At 41.5% G+C, this 14,816-nt stretch overlaps 1 protein-coding gene across 5 annotated transcripts in view; it reads left to right on the forward strand.

Moving 5' to 3' along the window:
- The window catches only part of unc5a (unc-5 netrin receptor A), a 168,248-nt gene that overhangs the window by 1,434 nt on the left and 151,998 nt on the right, over positions 1-14,816 (forward strand). The gene's annotated exons all lie outside the window — the stretch shown is intronic.

Consider the following 14,816-nt stretch of genomic DNA (forward strand, 5'->3'; position numbering starts at 1 on the left):
AAACCGACGAGGGCTCGTTTTAACTCCACGCTCGTCCCACCGCCGGCGCTCATTCCTGCTGCATTCGCAGTATGGTGACAGCTTTACTGAGTTGGTAGACGACCTACTCGCGCTGATGAGTTATATTTTATGATGTGGCCCTGGTCAGACGCTCCAGATTGCATGCAAATGAGCCCTGGTGTACAAAAAACAATCTCGCTGAGCCGAGCCAGGGAGCAGTGAGAGAGAAGTTTCTCCCAGCAGCGGCGTAAAAGCCATGAGGGCCGAGATGATCTTTGTTTTATGGTGGTTGTAAGACTCGGTCTTCTGTTTTAAAGTGAAAATTATGCATCATATAGGCTCGTGACCAGGGTGGGAACCTTATTGGCTTGACGCAGAGCCGGCCCAAGGAAGAAGCAAACATTACAAGCAGGTCCCTAGGCCAGCAGGGGGCCCCCAAGGGGAGAAGATATTTAAAATCTCGAAACTGCATTTGAAGTCGAGTTCCCCCAAAGTAGGGCTGGACGATATAGAAAAAAAAAAGTTCACCGATAAAATAGAAATCGTATTGATTGATGTCGATAATGATCCACAAATTCAAAACATAGATTTTAAGTGCAGCCCTGGCCACTTCGTGCTGTTGCTTAGCGACTTATTTTTAGATACAGAACACAAAAAAACGCTGAATTCAAACTCAGCCCTTTATTCAACCAACTTTTTTTTACCAAAACTGCAAGTTTTTAAAAAAGAAAAAGAAAAAAAAAAGAACGTGTGCTCTCTGAACTCCTTGAAAGGGGCGGAGCTTGGTGACTGTGCATTCCTGGTTGTGCGTTTGTGATTGGTTGGGAGGATTGTAATTACTTTACTATTAACCTACATGGCTAGAGTGCCTAAGGAAGGAAAACTGTTATTCTGCTGAACTTTTTACTGACCCTTTTTTCTATTATCGATATACGCCTATCCATCGATACATATTGTTATTGTATTATCGTCCAACCCTACCCCAAAGTAATCTTAAATTTAAATTAGCTCCAATCTCTTGCTGAATAATTCAAATTGGGCCATTAGGCATGAGCGATTGCATGTATGGCCGTCTGTCCTGCTGTGTGTCTATATGTGCTGCTCTGTGATGGACTGGCGAACCGTCCGGCGGGTTCTTCGCCTCTCACCCAATGACCGCTGTACATAAGCACCAGTCAGCAACCCACAATACTTTAATAATGTTCCACCCCGTGTGTTTCTGACGGGATCACGTTTCACGAAGCATGTAAGCGTTTGCAAAGAAAGCAAAGCCTGCCCTCTGCTCTGATCTGCAGAGTTTACGTTAAAGTGCTTGCATATAGACAACCGGCACACCAAATACCCTTTTACCCTCTAAAAAAAAACTTCATCCCAGGTAGGGATGCACTGGTATGAAAAACTAGGCTAATATTGATATCCAATATTAATATTGCTGTTACATATGTATTTGTTTTGTTTTTTTGGGAGGGGAGAAGTTGCCTTTCCAACGCTAGGCAAAAATTGCCGCTGCTGACATTGGCTCTCTGCTTCGATAAAGCACCCCACAATCCTGTGCTGCATCACCATCACTGTCACATGCCCCAACAAATACCTCATGGCCAATAAATATGTCTTCGGCCCCCATGCACTCTCAAATCAGCGATACGCCCAAGTAAGTCCACAGTGGGACAGCTTTGCTTGTCTTAAAGTAAAAGTCTGCCATTTTTAGACAGTAACGAATGGCATCCCGTCGAGGTGCTCATTAGGCATAAATTGTGTCTTTTTAATCAGATGTCACCTACAAACTATTGTAATTCAAAACAGGCCCTCAGCCTGCAAATTCAACCACTGTAGAAAATGCATTTTAAAAAGACATGTGATAGAATTTTAAGTGGAGTAAAGATCTTGAGCGTTTCCTGCCTAATCTAAAAGTAAATGCTGTAAATAAATGCAATAATGTGGACCTGAGAGTTCAACCAGGGAGAGCGAGAGAGGCCGGCGAGAAGCGTCGGTGATGGGAATGACGTCACGGCAGGTAGCACCTTGACAGTGAGGGGTGCTGGCTTTAAACACCGGGGCGGTGTCAAGCAGCATGGCGGAGATTAATCCAGAATCCGAAGGACGGGCAAGGGTCAAACATGATGAGGCAGATGTCAGCAAACAAATCCAGACAATAGGCAGGGCTCGGAGGTCGGGGCACAGGAACAGGGCCGTAATCGAGGGATCAGAAGAGCGGTGAAAACCAGCCAAGGGCAAAGCGAGGTGGGGAAGTCCAGGAGACCGAGTCAAGGTCGCGACATAGAGATCATGGAAGAGCACGGAAAGAACACAAGATATCTACTGGCAAGAGCTTCCTGTTATCTGGAGGAGGGCGTCTAAACAGAGCAGAGAGGCGTGAGGCTGATTGGAGCGGAGCGAGTGGGCGTGGCAGGACGGAGAAGCAAACGGGCACCAGCTGTGACCAGAACTTGAGTTTTCTTGCTGTTGACAGGTTTATCAGGTATCTAGAGGTTTATTTTGCTATTAAAATAGAAGATGTTAAAAAACAATAGAAGACTACAAATTTGTTGTTAGAAACAAACATTACTATATATAATTTTTTTTGGGTGTTATGGTACCTAGAGGCCAAAAAACAAATGAAATAACATGTATGTGGAGATTTATTGGTACATGGGCCCAAAAAAACTGTAAGTACTTGCTGCATCCCCCTACCCCAACCCAGCAAGCTAAAGGATTCCCCTTACTATGTAATTAAGGAAACTCAAAAAGCAAATGCTGGCAAGCATTTTAAATCTGCTCGCTTTGGATCAGCTTGGATTGCGGCACTTCAACGTTGACGTCAGTTGGGAAGTTTATTTTTTTGCAGATGTTTTTCCCAGTTTGCCACAGTTTTTCTATTTTACTTATTGTAAATGTAAAAGGGAACAAATAAATACGAAGGGAGGGGTATAATTGGGGTTAACAAGCCCCCCCCCCCCTTTCCACCCTGTCATCCACACCGTGGCTTTGATTGTTCTTAACTCAATGTCTCTGTGACGCTCGGCGTCATCCGGCGAACATCTGGAAGCGGCCGGTTTGTATCAGCAACCTGAGAAGCCCACACACCCTTTACCTCGCGTCGTTTCTGACCTTTTTTAACCTTGCTTTGGGGAAGGGGAGGGGGGGGGGCAAACGTGTTTAAGTTGGTGTAGCTGTGCCTCCTGCTTCAGGACACTGAGACGGTGATTTCAGAGGGCCTTTTCGCTTGCATTAATTACTGCATGATTAAGAATACATTAAGATTAAACAAACAGATATGCTCAAGGGACTTTGTATAACAAGCAAAAGAGGCAGCACAGTGTAAGTAGTATTTATAACTCAGTTTTTTTAATGAAGAGTTGGAACTCTTGCGAGCGTGTTTGGCTGGGTTTTTTAGGGTTATATGTGTGGTGCAGGTGCTCAGAGCATTGGCTTTGGCTCCTAGCTGAGAGGTGCAACTTGGTGGATCAGTTTAGCGTGAACGTTGATCGTGATCTGAGCCTCAGCCTGCTCCCGCACTCTACAAACCTGCTGAAACGGGTCAATTTCTTAGGCTGTAAATTCCCACAGGTTGTTTCTTTTCCCCTGTGATGAGACGCACGGCTGGAGTTTGCTGTTTTCTGTGTTTAGGGGAAGCTTCACCCGCCTGCCATGACCCCAAACTGCAAAACACTCAGCATAGTGAAGGAAAATAAAGAGTATGAGCTTTAGCTGTGAAATTTGATTAGTGACCTTTTTTTTTTTTTAGTTTAGTGTCCTCATCTTCAAAGCTCCCCTCACATCTCAGAGGCTATTTTTATTATTTAAAAAAAAGTCAGTTTCAGAAATGGATTGGATAGCAATTTGGGAGCCAATTCTTTCCGCATCAGGATCGGGATGGCCTCAGCTGAGATCAGTCAAGCCATCTTCTTTATTGAGCCAAGCTGCTGACTCGGCGCTCGTCTTTATCAAAGCTGGCTTGCCTTTTCTTTTTTCTTTTTTTTCTTTTTTTTGTTCCAGGGAAACATAACTCAGTCAGTAATAAAGGTATACGGCTGTCAATCTGAAGTTTGAGCACTTTCCCTTCCTCGGAGCTCTCAGAGATCTGACGGACCGATCTGAGGAGTTTGCTTTCAGCTCAGAGTCTTAGGCGCAACAGCAACAACTAAGAAAAAAACAAAAAAAACAACTGTTCTGCTTTGCCTGTGTGTGTGTGTGTGCACCTCTTGATGGTTTTAGTATGCAAAGTGCATTTGTGTGTGTGGGAGGGTGTTTCCACAAAGATTTGCATGCGTGTGTGTGTGTGTGTGTGTGGTTGTGTGCTAGGTGTAGGTCTGCAGATTATTTCAACCTCCTGTTGTTCTGTTGTTTACCATTTGTTCAGACTTAGGTCTGCCGCTTCAACAGTGGGGCTCACCTCCTTCTGAAAAGATCGTCAAAGCGTAGATATCAATGTAGAAAAAAATAAATAAAAAAACCCACCCTCGATATTATTATTTTTTTCTTTTTGGTTTTGTTTTCTTGTTCCCCTCTTCCCAGAGAGAGCGTTGCCAAGCAATTGTTGTCTGGTTTCGGCAAGGGAACCTGGGACCTGCTATCAGGCACCTTCCTACTTGGGCGAGCCATTTCCACGGGGTGCAAAGCTCGCCATGATGCAAGGGACTGGTCATTAAACGACAACAAGCCGAAATCTATTGCGTAATACTGTAATCCGTGAGTTCCCTTTGGTTGTTGCCGTTTTATCAAAGGGAGACGCTTTTGAGCCAGACGCGTCTCGTCGTTTCCCTGTGAATGACTCTGTGAGTCATCTCGGAGTTGTCTTTCTTTCAGCCAGCTTTGTCTCTCCTCATTGACTCACTAAAAATATGATAAGGAGAGCAAAAGATGAAATTAACATAATTTATTGAGGGGGGGGGGGGTTGCCTTGTGGTCAGAGGAATTTAAAATCGCTTCGTTTTTGTCCTGTAGCTAATGCATGGCAAATGATCGGCATGCATTTGCAGGGATATGGTCTTCTAAAGGGAAATGATCATTTTGTTCCCTCTAGTCGCTTCAGATAAGTTCAACTACAGCAGGCAAAAGGATGATTTGAGCAGCATGGTGAGCAAGTTTGACATCAGACTGTTTAGTTCCCAAACAGTACATTTGCATGAAGTAAAAATGCAGGACATAGAGCGCCAGAAAGCAATTACACAAAGAAAAATGTAAATGATTTCTCGCCTGGGGTTTACAATCCGCTCGCCGTGAATTTCAAGTTGGAAATGGACAGTATCACAGTAACAGAGCCGAGCTGCTTATTTGCCGGACTCACTTAATCAAATATTGCATTTTTTTTTTTTTTTTTTTTTTGCCCGCAGGAAAACGAAGAGGCCTAATTCGAGTTAATATTTTCCTGTCCGAAGTCCGCAAAGCAATTTCCTCACTCTGAGCCCGCGGTGATTAATGAAGGCAGAGATAATAGTTCAGAATAAGCAAATAAAAGGTAAACAGTGCATGTCAACGCAGGTCAGCCTTAAACAGCGGAGGAGCACGCTCGATTACGTGACAAATGTCCGGCCGCCTTATCTTTCGCGAGGCTGTGTCCCTGCACTTATCATTTTGCAAATGGCCGTCTTGAAAAAGCAAAGGAAGGACACAGCCTTTACGGAGGACACACGGAGAGGATGGACCTTGCGGAGAGGGAGGAGTCGGGTGTTATTTTCTGCAGTCTGTGCAGAGGCTCTGCGAAGGCACTACATCTCTGTCAAACTGCCCTTTTGTTTCAATTACCCCAGTTCTATGATTCAGGTCCTGCGCGAGAGTGCTTGGACGGCACGGAGGAAGCCTCGTCGGCTCTTCAAGCACGTCACACAGCAGTCACAGCTCCTGCTCGTTGGTCTCGGCTGCGTAAAGCTGACCCGGTGTGTTTCTCGTCAATGGGAAGGTCACACTCGCGACAATTGCCCCAGCTTCTGTCGTCGCTGCCGACCATGCGGCGCGAGCGACCCGCTAAATGCCTCCGGTGAGAAGTCGGTGCGAACTTGTTGAGCCGACTCTCACTTTTATGTCGCCGAAGGGTTTAATTGAATGTTCTCTTCCGCGGGTCTCCCTCTAACTTTTGCTGTCGCGGGGAAAACAAAAACGCAGCGGGTGACATTTAACCTTGGATGCCACCGCGTTCTCATCCGGGGGAATGAAAAAAAAATATAAAAAATCACCTCAGCAAAAAAAGCGCGGGATATGTGAAGGTTGACGCTGAATCCCGAAGGTCAGTCATGGTGAAAAGTACTCGTGCTGCCAGAAGGCACCGCTCTGTTGTTTACCTCGCCTCAATCTCTTGGCCTTGACTTGAGCTGAGTGTTATTAACCAGTAGACGGGGAACAGTATGAGATCCAACGGGATGATGACATTGAGTAAAAGCGCTGTGGTTTTACGGTATCACCGCATTTCTGCTAAGGTCTAAAGCAAAACGTGAAGGGAAACATGATCTAATTGCTTACTATGATGGAAAACTTTATGAAATCACAGCTTTTTAAATCTGTGGTGTCACTTGATACACGTGGTCCATTTCCCAACTGCAGAAAAATAAACTCTTTTTTTTATACCGTTCATTAAATGCATCAGAACTAAAAACTCCCATCACTTTTAGTCTATAAACGCACCGACCAACAGCATGGACTTTGATACACTTGTAGTGTAATAAAAACTGGATAAAGGTTAGCAACGGATGTTATGCATAAATGTTGATAATCTTCCAAATTCTTAATTTACTGCTGAATGCAAAACTACTATCTTAATCGAAGAAGTTGAACTATGCTTCATTGTCATTCACACCTTACACAAAAAATAAATCCAATTCTGCATCCAGACCTAAAACCATGTAAATCCTTATGGATCAGAAAAGGAATCATGAGTGGAACATAAGGGCTACTGAAGTGCGTGGCTTAATGACTACTGCGACTTTCCTCCGTGCGTCATCAGAACCAGCTGTCTGGACAGAAAGGATACCTGACACGACTGAGCTGACGGTGCCGCAACCAAAACTTTTAATGCAAAAAAGTTTTCATGTGTGCTCAGCAGCAAGGACTCGGATATCAGTTTGTTAGATATCAGTAATACAAAGCAGTTCCTTGTGCTTGTTTTTTTAATCGATGCCAGTAAAGCCGCCTGAGGGCCGAGAAAAAACGCAGCAGGTCGTCCGAGTCCGTGCGGACAGGCGAGCGACATATGTCGACCACGCTACTGAGGAGCTCCACTGTAGAGTGGTCATTTCTCTTGTGTGCCTTTAGTGCATGTGTATAAAACGTCCCGGCTTGCTGCTCCCATTGTGCTTTGAGGATAGTCTTGTATAAGGAAATGTTTTCAGGTTCTTCCTCCTCACCAAGTGATCAATACTCTTCCTCAAACGGTTAATTGGCTATCAGTCACTGTCAGGAGAAGAGCTTAGAAGCCCAGAGGTGTCTTGGAGCAGCTCATAATAAGAGCCTGTCCTGTCCTCTGGGTCCTCTCTTGGCCTTTACTTCAGGCCAGGTGGTGGCTGGGGAAGGTAGATCTGAATGCAATATGGAGAGCCATAGATTAATAGTTCCTTAGTAAGGCCACAAGGGAGCGATGTGAAAGCCATTTCCACTTCATCATACAGTGGTCCGGTTGGAAAGTGCGAGGAGCTTGGAAGGAGACAGGGGTTTTAAGATTGTCCGAAGGTTATTCCCTTTTCTATCACAGTTAAAAAACATTTTACTCGTTTCCTGTCGCTGCAGCTGCTGTGAGAAGTACAGTTCCGTACAGAGCTCTGTGCTTTTCCCTCTGCTAAAGCACATTAAATTGAGCTTTTCTTTTTCAAAACCAAATAAGCTTGTTTTTTTTTTTTTTGGGAACACAAGAGAAAGATTAAAAATGAATTTAATTGTTGTTTTGTGCAAACCGTTATTGAGACCCTTCCACACATAAAGACTGGGAAGGTCATCCACTCTCGAGCAATAAGGCACGTTAAGTGCCACTGCATTCTCAGTAGCTATGTTTAAATGCACAGAATTTCACGATCAGATTAAAATGTATTCAGATTGTACCTATTTATATGGGCACACAATCAATTAGTCCAATCTTTATCTATTTTATCTATCTATCTATCTATCTATCTATCTATCTATCTATCTATCTATCTATCTATCTATCTATCTATCTATCTATATATATATATATATATAGATATATATATATATATATATATATATATATATATATATACACCTGGCTTTATTCAGAATAGAACCACTCTGACATGTGTATTTATCAAATTCCCCTAAAAAAAGACTTTTGTCTTTGCTAAACAAGAAAAATAGTAAACAATTAGTATCTGTCTTCCGAGTGCTCAGGCTGGACTTGTACGATGTTCTAATTACAGTTGAAACATTACTGAGTAATCAACAATTTTCAGACATGATGTTCAAGTCGGCGCAACGCGCTCAGTCGTAGCAGCGTGACATGACAAATAAAGCACTTTATTCCGGTTACTTTTGTTCATGTAAACGTAACTACTTTTATCAACTCTAGTGCAATTGCCAAGTGCTTTTCTAAGGTGTAAAATAACAGCAAACTTGTTCCTAAGAAATCTGAAGACCTATTATCTCAGGGGAAAAAAATCCAGTAAAATTGCCTTTTTACTCAGCAATAAGATAAACATACTTCAGTTCAAGTCATCAGGATTCACATAATGAGGTCTTCCGAGGTTCGGAAGTAATTTTAGGGCTTTTTACAGGAAATGGAAATTATTAAATTAGTAAAATTTCTCTCAAATTTGATCAAATTAATAACAATACAGCTCAGTGTTGAGTTTATAATATTTCGGGCTTTATTGATTTGTTTGAACAATTCTTTTTCCAGCTGTGATTTGTCAATTCCAAAAAAAGTCAACATTATACAGGTTAAAACCGATTCAGTTCAGTCGGCCCCACTAATACTTGGTTAAATATATGCTGGTAAGTTTCATTTCATACTCCTTATGGGGGGGGGGGGGGGGGTTGTGTTGCCATGTAGGGCTGTGCATAAAAATCGATATAAAGATTAATATCGATATTTTTAAAAACGATTTAATATCGATATTCTGGCTTTCAATATCGATATACCTCCCAACCTCTAGGGGGCGTTATTACAGCGCAACCATTACAGTTTACAGCGAAGGAGAGCAAGTGAGACGAATTTGTGGAACGGCCGACAGGATTTTAGAAGCTCCTTTGTCCCTAAAATCAGATGTTTGGGCACATTTTTGGTTTCTGTGACACGTTAAATGCATTGAAGCAAATGCACTTTATTTTCATGTTAATATGTCTGTGATCAATAAATAGAACATAAACATAATATTTGGCTGATTTTGGTGATTGAATCACTGAGCATTAATTGAAAGTAATAAATATCGATATTGGAATCAAATCAAGCTGAGCTATGTATCGAGAATTGTATCGTATCGTGAGCTGTGTATCGAGAATCGTATCGAATCGGCTCATCCTAGATGATACCCAGCCCTATTGCCATGCCACGTCTTTCATGTCATCCACCGTGTTCATGCCAAACCTGCCTCTGTTTAAATTTTGGGCAACTTGTAAGTTGTATTCGTTTCTCTCTGCAGTTGTTTAGAAAGGGAAACTTTAGAAAATCTAAAATGTTCCTGTTTGGATCCCTGAATTTTGTGTCGAACAAATCCTTTTTATGGTGGGAAAGAGAAGCTACCAACTGCAACCGATGATGATCACTACTGAGACATAAATAGGCCTTAACCTTAACAATAAAAAAAATAATGCAAACCTTCACCGACACCAAAAGATTTAGCTGAATATATTTGAGCATATCTGGATAATTTTACCTCTGTTGAGAAAATGAAAATAACCTTGGACGCCGATAATAAATTCAGACTTGTTCAAATGGTTTGTCTCATTATGTTTTGTATAATCTCTTCATCATCAAAAAATAATTTGAGAGTGGAATAATTTAGCTTCAATAAATAATTGTTAGCACAAAATGTAATGCTACCATTATATAATTCATGCTGTTGAGTGAGTATGCAAAGTTCTTTTTTTAAAAAAGTCGTCTGGCTTTATCTCCGGAGTGAATAACAAAAGTAAAGAGGAAAAGAGAAAAATAGAGAAACTTCCAGCTGAACCAGACTCAGGGACATTCTCTCTCTCTGCCTTGGCCAACTGGGAAGAGATTGGGCAGAGACACAAATGAACACAAAAGCATTCGGCCAGGGCTTCCCGCAAAGACAAACACAAAGTTAATGACTACAACAATGGCAAATACATTCATGGGGAGTAAAAAAAAAAAAAAAAAAAAAAGCAGAGCACAGAAGGTGTTTGACCCCAATGGGATGTCCCCAAGCAGCCTAGGCCAAGGGTATGGCTAAAAGGACGGCTCAGGTTCGGCCTCTCCTGCCTGACTATAATGGTTACCAAGCTGCCTCGGTCTATAATAGATTATGTTGAATACCAAATTAAAGCATCTGTTTTGTTGTTGTTTTTTTTTGGTCATCTTTTGTTTTATGTCGCCCAAGCAATAACAGAGCTGCTCGGAGGAGTGCTCAGACAGTCAAAACTCTTTTATTGTCATTATGTAACCATAATGACATTTTTAAGAGACACTGGCTCAGAATTCACACACAAATGAAGACATAATATTCAAGTTCAATGCACAACAAGTGTGCAAAGGGTCCTTTAGCATCTGGTTAGGTATAATAGTTTGAGTGAACAAAGGCAGCAGTCACTTTACAGACGATGTAAATTAGTCTACATGTGTGTACAAATCACATGAATGGACCAGACAAAACACTGCCTGAAGAAGCTTAAAAGTGCCTAAATAGCAATTAGAAAAAAAATGAAATGTCCAAGATCATTGATGCTCAAGTCAAAAAGACAGGTAGCAGTCAGTTTACAGGATTGAAACATTGCCGGAGAAGCGAAGACATGTCTGCTGTAGGGGAAACATCCACAACTTTTTGCAGTATTGCCCATAGTTTGGTCGTTATGTGATGTGGCAGAAGCTGGAGGGCAGAGTTTGGAACAGCAAATCATTCTCCCGGTCTCCACCTTGAATTTTGATCGTTTCTAATAGCTTGCACATGCAGTATATTCACATTCCTACATTTGACATGATGCCCGAACCAAAAGCAGGAAGGATGCCGCCCATTCCTTTACCATAAAGCTGCCTAATTGTCCTGGTAGCCCACATTGTTGTCCAGCCCTGCGTGTAACCGTGGAGGAGCTGCGGGATGATTTAGCTGACACAGGAGCGGCCCAGTTCTGACACTCACACAGCGTCAGCACCGAAGAGTCATTAAAAAGCTGCTGTGCCTCCGATATGGTCGAAGTTGAACATAATCATCAAAGGTACGTTTGAAGAAAAAGCAAACATCACATGAAAAGCATTGATTTTCTCCCAGTCCCTCATAATTAAAAACAAGACACGGAAGTCCCTAGATGTTTTCGTACAACTCTGACAAAACCGTGCTGCTTAGTTAAAGAGAAACTCATTTTGGAGTCTTTCAGTTTCCTGTCGACGTTCCTCGGATTTTTACATCGTTCTCTAATTACTACAACGCACCCTATTACACACCTCCACCCAAATGCTTAGCTCATTATTATGCTCACTCCTGTTTAGCATTGCATGTAAAAGTCATAATTATAAATCACCTAAGGCTATGTACCCCCCGCTGATGCTTGATTGGCAAGGGTATCTGAGGAAGGGCCTGCTCAGCTGGAGCTAAAATTTGTCATTTTTAACTGATTTTGTTGACAGGACAGGAGGGACGGTGACCTTTCCTAATTATGTGTATGTGTCCAGGCAGGCACCAGAGCCTTAGGCAAGCAATTCAACTGAGTCAACAGAGCTCAGCGTTGTCGAGCACATTCAAGCCTACACAGAATGCTGTATTGTATAATATTAGATTAAAACGTGGTTAGCAGGATTTCTTCTTCTTCTTTTTTTTCTTCTTTTTTTTGAGATGTAGCAATCTGGATTTTTTCCCCCCAAGTTTTTATAAGTCTTTGAACTCAAGATGCTGATTTGATTTTGTTCTGCTTTCTCCTTAAGAACTATAAATAAAAAAAAAAATGTAAGAAAACACACTGAAAATGTGTTTTCAGCCTTAATGTCATGAGCAGTTTTTCATTTTAGGAGCAATCGTAACGTCACACAGTGTAAAGGACAGATGTGGCTGCACTGGTTTTACTATATTTAAAAAAAAAAAAAAGACAATTTACATATGGAAATGACATTTAGAAGTGTCTTTAGTGTCTCATATTTACAACTACAGAATGCAGATTCTTAGCTCAACTACAAGTTTTCCAAAAGGCTGTAAACATTTCCTCATCCAACATAACTTTGAAGCTCACCCATAGCTGCGCTCTGCTCAGCCTTCCTGTTATCTCTTAAGAGTCTTGCACTCTTCCATTGTCTCACAGCTGCAGTGAACCAGTTTACTCAGTGACCTTGTAAGCTGCTTCTTGTTCCTCCCACTTTCTCTTACTGAAAACAGCTGGCTTTAGAGATTATCCCCTCGGTAAATACTTCCACACTGAAGAGTGATGTCATCCAAGTGACCTGATAGCACTTAGGTGTGATCCTTTGAAAAAAAAAAAAAATAGAATTTCTGAGTTTCCACAAATCAATATTGTCTGAGCTGGGGGAAAAAAAACAATGTCTAATTCTGGTCACCAGTGGATTTCTTACTGCTTCCCTAAGCTTTTTTCATAAGCCAGTATAGGCAAATAAAGGTATTGAAAAAATGTGTTGCACAGTTTGCTTTTCCTATTTGCTGATAAAAGCAGAAACTGTAGGAGAAAAGCACACCCTTATCTGTGTACAGCCTTTTTTTTTTTCTAAAATCCCAAATCATCTCTGAAAATCATTCTCATGTTACACCGCGCAAGTCGATTCCCTCAAAACATCAGCCATTTATTACCCACCCTGAATGTGTAGCAGCGAGAGAACAGCCTCTCTGATCTATGTAGGTTCAGTTATTGTTTTCCCCAAACAAACCATTTCCCAAGTGAAATGAGGTCTGAACATTACAGATTCAAAGCTTAAAGCTAAGCAGCAGATTTTCTTGGCAAGGCTATCAGGAACACCACGCTCGCAGGAAAAAATAAATAAATAAAAAAATCCAAGTCCTGGCTCCCATAGAATTAATCATGACAACACGACTACCACCGAGGCTCCATGTCGATTTTTTTTTTCTTCTTCTTTACAGCTTGCCTTGCGCTTGATTACAGCGACTATGGATTTAAATGCCGACTGACAATGCATTCATGTCGAATCAAAGAGCGTTTTCATACCTGCAGTTTCTTGTCACCAATGCTTGAATTTCCAAAAGAAGATGGCTACAGAGCAGCTCTTCTCTGGCACTCTTTGTGAACAGCACACAGCCCTTATGTTTTGTTTTCAGATAATATCCAACGTGAAATTAGATAAATACTGTAGAATATGTAAACCATTGATTAGATAATGTAAGGGACAGATGCGTGATCTGGGGTTTTGGGGATCATAAAATGGGGTCTGCAATTTGTTTTGCTTCCTAAAATGAACACCAACTAATTACTTTGACTTTATTTTGCACAAGTCACTCTAGAACAAGTGATTGTAGGGATAAATATGTGTAATTTTCTATCATTTGATATTACAAATGTGTGCAAACACCAGATGTAAGCGCTGTCAAATTTAACCTTCTAGTTAATTAATAGCCAATTAAAGTACTTTGTTTAAAACCGAAGCAGCCCTCACGCTCATGCAGTTACATTCCTGTTTATCGCATAAATTTGGCAATGTTTACTCAATGTTCTGACACCAAGCATGGGCTGGTATGGGATTGTCGTGATACGATAATCTGCAGGAAAAGCTTCACAGTTTTATGCTGTTAAGATATTTACAAACAAATATTAAGCAAAAAATGTATAGCATCATCTAAATTGTTTTATTTAAAACCCTATTGCTGCAAGCTGACCTTGCAGCAATATGTGGGGGATGGGCAACATCAAACTACTCAGTGCCCCATATAGCCAGAGAGAACTCCTGTTGTTCCGGCACCTTCTCTTGCATCTTGTTAAAAGCATGTTAAACCATAAGAATGTAATTTATATGACGAAAGCTTTAAGGGATTTTATATCCGTATTCCTTGTTGCGGATAACTAGCGCATGCCTACCCGAGGAAAACAAAAAAATCATCCCATTCGATTTGCTCAGCTGCAAATATAGACGACTAATTTTTACATGTCTTTTTGCTGGAAAGAGCAGTTCACATTAACATGTAGGCAATCACAATAGTTAACGTTTTCTCAAGCCAAAGGGAAAAGGATCATTAAATATGAAGTTACATTTTGTTAATCACTAGTTCTTTTCGGGTACTGTTTGTGATTAGATCATCCCATACTTGTCGCAATATTTTCATGCAGTAACAGGATCTCCATAAAAAAAAAGCATAAACCTTAACAACTGTGGCTGGGTAGCCAGGCCGCACAAGGAAAGCCGAGTCGACAGACCCACTTTGCCCCCTAGACAGGAGTCCTTCCACTTTCTGTAACTTTTGATTTCTTGAGACAGAACCATTAAGGTTCTGTTTGCAGATCTCTAATCAGTGTCCGCGTTCAGCTTTCAAGGGCTTTCACCTCCACTTCGTCATTAGACACGGTGTTCAGGGAAGAAGAGGCTAACCTTTTTCACACATCTAATATATATTTAATTAGCCGCTTCAGGCTCGTATAGAGTAAGTTGATATGCCAGTCAGTACGCCTGCGGGTCATGGGTTATGAGAGCCGAGTGGTGTCTGCTTGGAACATATATTTTGACGACAGACTGAAACTTTGTGTGGGTGGAG

Source organism: Fundulus heteroclitus, chromosome 23, assembly GCF_011125445.2.
Source record: "Fundulus heteroclitus isolate FHET01 chromosome 23, MU-UCD_Fhet_4.1, whole genome shotgun sequence".
NCBI lineage: Eukaryota > Metazoa > Chordata > Actinopteri > Cyprinodontiformes > Fundulidae > Fundulus > Fundulus heteroclitus.